Source organism: Ursus arctos, unplaced genomic scaffold (genome assembly GCF_023065955.2).
Source record: "Ursus arctos isolate Adak ecotype North America unplaced genomic scaffold, UrsArc2.0 scaffold_26, whole genome shotgun sequence".
NCBI classification, from domain to species: Eukaryota; Metazoa; Chordata; class Mammalia; order Carnivora; family Ursidae; genus Ursus; species Ursus arctos.
The window spans coordinates 14,913,586-14,922,868 of NW_026622941.1; the positions used below are offsets into that span (position 1 = coordinate 14,913,586).

Consider the following 9,283-nt stretch of genomic DNA (forward strand, 5'->3'; position numbering starts at 1 on the left):
GAATATTGTGCCTAGACTTCCAGTACTACGTTGAATAAAAGTGGTGAAAGTAGGCAACCTTGTCTTAGAAGAAGTGTTTTCAGTTTTTCTCAGTTGGGTATGATGTTAGCTGTGGGTTTGTCATATATGGCCTTTATTAGGTTGGGGTATGTTCCCTCCTAATAAAGTGTTTATCATAAATGAATGTTGAACTTTGTCAAATGCTTTTACTGCATCTACTGAGTTGATCATATTAATTCTTACTCTTCATTTTGCTAATGTGGTATATCACACTAATTTGCAGATATTGAAATATCTTTGTATCCTCAGATACAAAGTGGATATCTTTGTATCCACTTTATCCTGGTATAGGATCCTTTCAATGTATTACTGAAATCAGTTTGTTAAGATTTTGAAGATTTCTGCATTTATATTCATCAGGGATATATATTGGTCTGTAATTTTCTTTTTTGGTCGTGCCTTTATCAGGTTTTCATATCAGACTAATGCTGAACTTAGAGATTGTATTTGGAAACACTTCTTCCTCTTAAATTTTTTGGAGCAGTTTAAGAAGGGTAGGTATTAACTCTTCTTTAAATATTTGGTAAAATGTAACGGTGAAGTAGTCTGGTTCTGGACTTTTGCCACTCTCTTTAAATATAAACTTCTCTTCCCTCTGTTGATATTCATTTATTTTCTATTTTGTCTTTGCTTTTTTTTCCCTCTTCCCTTATATTAAAAAGGGAAGCTGTAGAATTCTAACCCCCAACAAGCACATACAATTAACAAATTATTTTAGCACATTGCTAAGTATTCTTTCAGGTTCTATTCAGAAACCATTCGTGGCTCTTATAATTCTGGATTGGCTCAACAGGACTAGATGGTGCCTTTACAGGATGCTACATTCTAATGTTGCCATGCTACTAAATATAAGCATGGTTTGAGACAGAACCTCTGATTTCATCCCAAAACACACAAGTCCTCTTTCTTAATAAAATCACTTGAGTATCACAGGACTGGGAGAAAAAAAAAATTATCTACTACATAAAGGACTATATTTAGAAAGTCATAAGATTAGAAGAGGAGATTCATGCAATTAAAACAGGTTTGGGATCTTTATCCTCTTCTACTACAATGCAGTGAAAACTGTATTGTATTGTTACTACAAAAATGAAAAATAACTGATTATTCAGTTCTTTCTAATATCCCTTTAGGCTTTGTGAGAATGTGCAGAATTTCCCACTTCTCCTGTCATATCCACCAATTCCGCACGTCAAACATATTCATCTTTCTGCCTGGAATGCCCTAGAGTCCCACCTTAGATTCTTATTCTTGGCCACAAAAATTCATCCTATAAAACTCAAATGTCACATTCTTCAATAAAGATTTTTCTGATTCCTCAGCCACAGTGAGCCTTTCCCTTTTCCTATGTAATGAGATAGAAACATAATTTTTGTTCATTTAACCTACCCCCAATAACTGTGTCAAATAGGTACTATTATGGTTTCCACTTCCAAGATAAGAAAACTAAGGCAGGTAAAGACTTTCTGATTTCGAAGTTCATTGCTCGCTTGCTTGTTTATTTAATATATACTCTCATTAGTTCTGTACTCTTCTAAAATGGTTGCCCCATTCTCTGGGTTCCCTGAAGACAGAAGGCAGAGATCCTGTCTCATTCATCTTTGTATTCCCAATGCCTGACAGAGAACAGATACTCCACAAATGCTCAATAAATGATGAATGAATGAATAAATGAAATGTAACGATGTTCAGCTTCTTCTGGGAGGAAAATTCCTCCCCTTCTAAACATTCTTCTGTAAAGAGTATGCTAGTAAGTGCTTATTTCATTCAGCAAACATATTATGAGTGTATATCATATACGATATGCTGTGCTTAAAGATAACTGAATTTAGTTCCCTGCCCTCAAGAAACTTACAATTCAGTGAGGAAAAGGTATTAGCTACTTCTACTATTATGTGTTTTTTTTTTAATTTTTCCTAAATCTCACAAGTTCCTCTCTTTAAAGGAGCTTCATTCTTTATAACCATTGTCCAATAATTCACACCTCTGGGCCAATAAGATGCAGATCAGTCAACAGGAAAAAAGATAAAGGTTAAAAGAATTTCTATGTAACTCAAAAATACAATTTTTGAGCCATTCTCATTTAACTCAGTAGTCATTTAAGTAATGTACAACCTTAAAGAAAAGAATAAAATCAAGGACACCTGATACTAACTATTCTTGCACTATTTCTCTTATGAGAGACCACATTGTCAACTGGAAAGTTTTGGACAAAAAAGATCAAAGTTCCCATCCAAACTCTGTCCCTTTCTTCCCATATGGATCACAGACAAGTCACTTTATCTTTCTGAACATATGTCTTACCTGTAATATGGAAATAAGGAGAACTGCCTTAAAGAGCTCTTGTAAGAGTTTTAAAAGATAATGTGTATAACACCTGCCATACCAAAGGTGCTATTTTCACTATGTCAGACCTCACTAGATACTTTCTGGAATCCAGTGGTTCTATCTGTAGCATAACAATATAAAAATTCTGGTCCCAATGTCAATAACACAAAGTGTTTACCAAAAGAAACGTACTTTAAAAAAAGTTACTTCTTTCTGGCAAGAAGAGTGGCATGGGATAAGTTAAGTCTCAGGTTTCTAGATGGTACATATCATCTGCCTCTTCTCAGCATATCCTTGCAAATCCCTTATTTCGGATCGTCTTTGTGAAAAAGAAAACCTTATTAATTATTTCTTATTGTTAGATCTGAAAGAACTGATAGATATCACTCTGTATTAACAATTTCATCTTCCAGGCGCCTGGGTGGCTCAATTGGCTAAGTGTCTGCCTTTGGCTCAGGTCATGATCCCAGGGTCCTGGGATCAAGTCCTGCATCAGGCTCCCTGCTCAGTGGGGAGCCTGCTTCTCCCTCTTACTCCTGCTTGTGCTCTATCAAATAAATAAATTAAATCTTTAAAAAATAATAATAAAGGGGCGCCTGGGTGGCACAGCGGTTAAGCGTCTGCCTTTGGCTCAGGGAGTGATCCCGGCGTTACGGGATCGAGCCCCACATCAGGCTCCTCCGCTATGAGCCTGCTTCTTCCTCTCCCACTCCCCCTGCTTGTGCTCCCTCTCTCACTGGCTGTCTCTATCTCTGTCAAACAAATAAAATCTTTTTAAAAATAAATAAGTAAATAAAATAAAACAATTTCATCTTCCACAAATGTCCAGGAACCAATCTCAACACACAGTCTATATGTATTACTACATTTTAGTTTCCAAGTCATTTCAAAACTGTTTCCTTTAAGCAGTTTTGCAGAAGGTTTTTAAAAATCAAATAAAAACACTTTCTTTTCAATCCTAAGCCCAATTTATAATCTACTTGACTTAAAAAATCTCATTTACTTGGTACTGGTAAAGTGAAAAAAGTGAATCTAGACACAGACTTTACATCTTTCATAAAAATGAACTCAAAATAGATCAAAGATCTAAAAGTAAAATTATAAAACTCCTAAAAAAAAAAAAAAAAAGGATAAAATCTAGGTGGCCTTAAGTTTGGCAATGAGATTTTAAAATACAACACCAAAAGTCTATCCATGAAATTGACAAGTTGGGTTTTATTTAAATTAAAAACATTTGCTCATTTTCTAATAGATATTAGAATGCATAAAACCCAAAAAGCTGACAGTATCAAAAATTGACAAGGATGAAAAGGAACGGGAGCTTGCATTAATTGCTGATAGGAATGCAAAATGTCACAACCACTCTGGAAAACAGTTTGGCAATATCTTATAAAGCTAACAGTAATCTTGTCATATGATCCAGCAATCATGTTCCTAGGTATTTACCCAAATGATATGAAATCTTGTGTCTACACAAGACTTGCCCATGAATATTTGTAGCAGCTTTGTTCACAGTGGCCAAAAACTGGAAGCAACAAAGATGTCCACTGATAAATGAACAGATACACAGACTGTGTTACACCCACCCAATGCAAAATTATCAAGTGATAAAAAGAAATGAGCTATCAAATCACAATAAGACATGAAAGAACCTTAAATGCATATTCACAGGTGAAAGAAACCAGTCTAACAAGGCTGTATGATCCTGATTATATGATGTCTGGAAAACGCAAAACTATAGGGATTAAAAAAAAAAGTCAGTGGTTGTGGGAGAGGGTAGAAAGGGGGAGGGGGGATAAGGGAGTGATAAATGAAGCACAGGGTTTTTTTTTAATGTAGGATACTTTGATACTTAAAATAATGGATACATGAAATGATGCATTTGTCAAACCCCAGAGAACTTCACAGGACAAAGAGAGACTTTAATGTATGCAAATTTTTAAAAAATCATTTAGAAGGTCAGAAGGATCCCAGGATGGAATGAAAATTGTGACAAAAGGATCTGATACAATTAGTAATGTGTGCAACTACCCCACTAAGTGGGATAGGAGAAAAAGGAATGGAATCTATAAACTAAAACCAAAGGAACTGTACATAAGCACTGCATTCTAGTTGATAAAGTTGTTTCCCACTCTCTGTAAAAAGAATATAATTGAACAATTTCAATACTGCTATAAGTATATAATAGGATTGACAATTAAGTAAATGAATGACAGATGGTGGGAGCCAGGTTTCTTTTCATAGTTGGAATGAGTTTACAGATAAGCGAGAAGAGAATAGAATGATACAGGTGGTAACGGAGTAGGTAAAGTTGCAGGCATCCATATGAACTCATATTTTGCCTAACATAGATACATACGATTACATAGAGAAATATGTATAGATAGGTGTATATACAGGGTTTGTATACATACATCTGTTTCCTGCTCTGTAGATCAGAGGGTCTAGAGGCAATGACGCCCCAGTAGCAACAAGAACCCAGCATTCAAATCTTGGCTTCTAACACTATTTCCCAAGAAGAAGAAACAGATTGTTTTCCGGCTGATTCTAGGACTGGGACAGGAAATGGAAATATAAAAGATAAGCCTGGAGCATCTTTTAACGCCAGAAAGTAAGGAAATGATTAAAAAAAAAAAAAAACTCACACTGATGGAGACATGTCAAAGGGACAAAGGAACCAACTGAAAGAGCTCTCAATAGCCAAAGCTGAAACAGCGTGAGCAACGAAATAAAGTAGTACTGGATTATAACTCAAAGTATATAATGTATATCCATGAGTACAGACCAATTTAAGTACAAGATTGAATAAACACATATATGGGGAGAAAAGAAAAATCTGCCATGCAGAAGAATTCTAAATAATTTATATAGATATCCCACCCTCAGGGAGAAGTAAAACTATCCACTCCTTAAATGTGGTGCTGTGCACAATGACTTCCTTCTAAAAGTACAGCATGGAAGGAAGAGTGACTTTTCAGGGCAGAAACACAATGGCCAGGTGATCAAGATCATTATCAACAGTGATAAGTCAGGTTGATAGCACATACCCTTTATATGATGTAATACAATCCGCATTTTACTTCTGTGATCCTCCTTTCAAAAAACTAAAAGCCCAGTCTGATCATGAGAACAAAGTCACACTAATTCCCACAGAAGGTCATCCTACACAACACCTGACCAATACTCCTCACAACTGTGAAGGTCATCAAAAATGAGGTCTAACAAGTTGTCACAGCCAAGAGGACCGTAAGGAGACATGACAACTAAGTGTAATGTAGTATCTAAGATGGTAGGGTCCTGAAACAGAATAAAAACATCAGATAAAAACTGAGGAAAGCTGGGGCGCCTGGGTGGCACAGCGGTTAAGCGTCTGCCTTCGGCTCAGGGCGTGATCCCGGCGTTCTGGGTTCGAGCCCCACATCGGGCTCTTCCGCTATGAGCCTGCTTCTTCCTCTCCCACTCACCTGCTTGAGTTCCCTCTCTCGCTGGCTGTCTCTATCTCTGTTGAATAAATAAATAAAATCTTAGAAAAAAAAAACTGAGGAAAGCTAAATACAATATGAATTTCAGTTAGTAATAATGTACCAATGCCATTTCATTAATTATCACAAATATTAATGTAAGATGTAATAAGAGAGGAAATTGGGTAAAAGTGTATATAAGAAGTCACTGCACTTTCTTTACACTTTTTCCATAAATCTAAAACTGATCTAAAAAGTAATATATATTTTTTTAAAATACCATCTAAGAATGTATCTAGAAAACACCGCAGAGGCTGTAGTGAAACACTGAACACCTTCCCTGCATACATTAAAGTTAAAATGTTGACAACTATGTTGTTACAGAATTTTCCTTAAGAAAATATTTTCAATCACTAACAGCTGCAAACAATTTCATGCAGTAATTCCCAGCAGGGATGTCCTATAGCTAAAGTACTTTAACTAAAATTCCACTTTTCCCCTTACATACCACTGCAGATGTCTGAAAGTTGGTAACCTATCATTAACTTGTGTTGTTTTGTGGTGATCCAAATCTGTTTAATACAACTCACCAAAGTTAACTTAAATTTTATATAAATGAAATCAGTGTTAAAAAACTCACCCAACAAAACTTCAAGCATCTAAAGAGAGACCTTGAAAAAAAACTATCATCTTTTATTGTGGATACTATATTCTCTTATACAAACCATGGTTTAAGTGAGCTGTTGCGGAATTAAAATAGGTAAATGAAGAAAACAGGAGACTCATCAGAAAAATAAAAGGCAGTGAGTGAACATGTATGTAGTATAGCACAAGAAAAGGAAGGGTCCAGGATTTGGGGTCTATCAGAGACTGAAAGCAAAGAGTACGAAGCCTATGTTATAGCATAGAAAAGGCCTGACAAATGAAAAGTATCAGCATAGATAAAAAATTGAAAACAGGAAAAATACGAAATGAAAACAAAATGAAATATTTTCATTTGATCAGAAACAAGCAAAGTGTTCGAAATTAGACATTAGACTCCTGACAGAGAACAAACCAGAACAAACCATGCTGAAGAATCACCCTAAATACAACTTCAAGTATTCTCCCATCATTAATAAAAGGCTGAAAATTACAATTTATTGATATTCAAGGACACTGGAAAGTGAGAAGAAAAAAGATTTCAAAAAGAATGTACCAAATATTGTGAACAGTGGTTATTTCAGAATAGTGGAATAAAAAGTTTTCTTCTTTTCTTTTTTTTTCCCTGCTGTGGAGTGAATGACTTGTGGAATTTTAAAAAGTCTTAATCTATGAATTCTGCACTAAACATGTCTATAAAATGTTATTACACTTGTGATACCCTTTAGTGGCAATTCTATAAAGTGCATTATTTTTCTGATTGTAAGTCAAAGTGTGAACTCATGACCAAAATTTTCTCACACTAGCAACTTAAGAACTATAACAATCTGTCTGAAAAACTCCAAATCCAAACTGAAAATCCATACTAGGTGAGAGAGGATGACATTGACTTTAATTTCAATGACCACACGATCTACATTTAGTGCACACTTTGCAAAACCCAAGTCCCTTTAGAATGGTATCCTCTCAGTAGAAATAAATTAGAAGCAACTCACAACACAGCTACTTTGCTGCTCCTGTGTATATCCATATATGTGTGTGTCTGGATACATATGGATACATACACATATATATGTATCTACACGTATATGGATATATCCATACACATATGGAGAGAGAGGTGTGTGTGTGTATTTATATTCTTCTAGGAATCTTAATTCTCCTATCTCCCAAAAGAATAACAAAGCCAAAATGAGGCTGTTCATATGCATCTGAAACCAAGTTTTATCTGAACTTAAGGTATTACCGATTCCTCTTACTATGAGACAAAAACTGAAACCTTCGAAAGAAAAGCAGTAATACATTTCATTGAAATACATTTTGTAAAGGAGAATTCCAATTCTTAACGCTCTACTGCCCTAGACGTCTATGGTTTTCAAATCCTAATACCACAGGCGTCCTACCCCCAAAGAGATTCCAGCAGTACTATGGGTACTAGAGGAAAAGAAGGATTTGAGAAACAATGCAAAGGAAGAGAACAATCCGTGCAGATTTTTGCATACAGATAGTCCTTGAAAGTAGGAAGTGTGACCATAAGAGAAGCGAGCCGGGTCTTCAAACGTGGGGAAATCTCCAAAGGCATTAATTGACAAAGAAACCAGAAAGGCCATCTTCCAAAAGTAAAATGGTGAGTAAAGTGGAACAAACTAAGAACGGAAAGTCAACAGGAATCAGGAGTGACAACTATTCAAAAACAATGAGCTATCTTAATTTGAGAGGGTCTGCGATGGTGGGACCTTGCCCCAAACTCTCAATTCGAAAAGACCCCCTCCATTTGAGGGTGGGGAGGGTAGCTCTCGAAACCCCAAGCCTAAAATAAGCCGTGAGGATACCGGTTCCGTAGTCGCCCCACCGACCAGATAAGCGCAGGTGTATGTGTGGAAGCTCAGGTTACCAGGAAATATTACAAGGACACTGAGAATCTTCTCTGCCCACCCCTCCCGGAGCCCCGGGTTCGGCGCGCGGCGCGGGGCGGCTGGGCTGCCGAAGGTCAGCACCCGCTCCGCGGCGCACCACAACCCGGCGCACGGACGCGCTCCGGTAGCAGCGCCCTGGCACACCTGGCTCCCAACACCAGTTGAAAGCAGGCAAAGTGAATGAAAGCGGACGCGGCGCTTTCATTGGCACCGCTCCATCCAGGCACAACAAAGGCGGATTTTTAAAACCGAGGCTGAGTTCAAACAGCTGGACCCCCGGCCGGCGCCTTTTGCCCCGAGGGGCTCTTACCTCGGATCCGCCCTCGGGGCCGTGGCTTTCCCCGGAGACGCCGCGAGGCGGGACGAGGCTAGAGGTGGCCAGGAGAAAGCCCCCGACCTGGACCACGCCCTTCCAATCCTCCGCGAGCCGCCAAGCCGCCGTCTGCGCCCGGCTGAAGTGCAGTGATCTCCCGGGCGAGCAGAGCGCCGGCCTCGCGCTGGGCAAGACCGCCGCGCCCGCCGCCGCCTGCGAAGTCTGGAGCTGCCCGCCCGCTCACCCGCTCGCCGCCAAAGCCAGCAGCGCGCCGCGCATGCCCACTACCCCTGCTAGGAGCGAGCGAGAACGCGCGCGCGCGCCCAGCGCGGGCCGAGCTACTTCCACTCTCCGGGTCTTGCCGGCAGCCGAGCCGCAGAGTATCTGGTCGACCCCAGTGCTGGAGGCAAACTGGGCGGTAGGGCCGGGTGGGCGCGAGAGGGGCGGGAGGAAAGAGGTCAGGGTGCCCCGCTAAGTTATCGAGGCCATCAAAGTCGGGCCAGGGTTCCTAGCTGCGGACAGGTTTCGAGAAGTGCCCTAGCAGGACCGACTAGCAGCTGCGA

General features: G+C 39.1%; 1 protein-coding gene across 4 annotated transcripts in view; it reads right to left on the reverse strand.

Annotated features, from left to right (window-relative positions):
- EPS8 (epidermal growth factor receptor pathway substrate 8) overlaps positions 1-8,980 on the reverse strand; it is a 174,553-nt gene extending 165,573 nt beyond the window's left edge. For 2 of the 4 annotated variants that reach the window (XM_057318903.1, XM_057318902.1), the window contains exon 1: positions 8,718-8,743. The gene's annotated coding sequence lies outside the window, so the exon portion shown is untranslated. Of the gene's footprint in view, positions 1-8,717 lie in introns of all 4 variants that reach the window. The other 2 variants (XM_048216889.2, XM_026502349.4) reach the window with 2 other exon arrangements.
- Between the last annotated feature and the right edge of the window lie 303 nt (positions 8,981-9,283).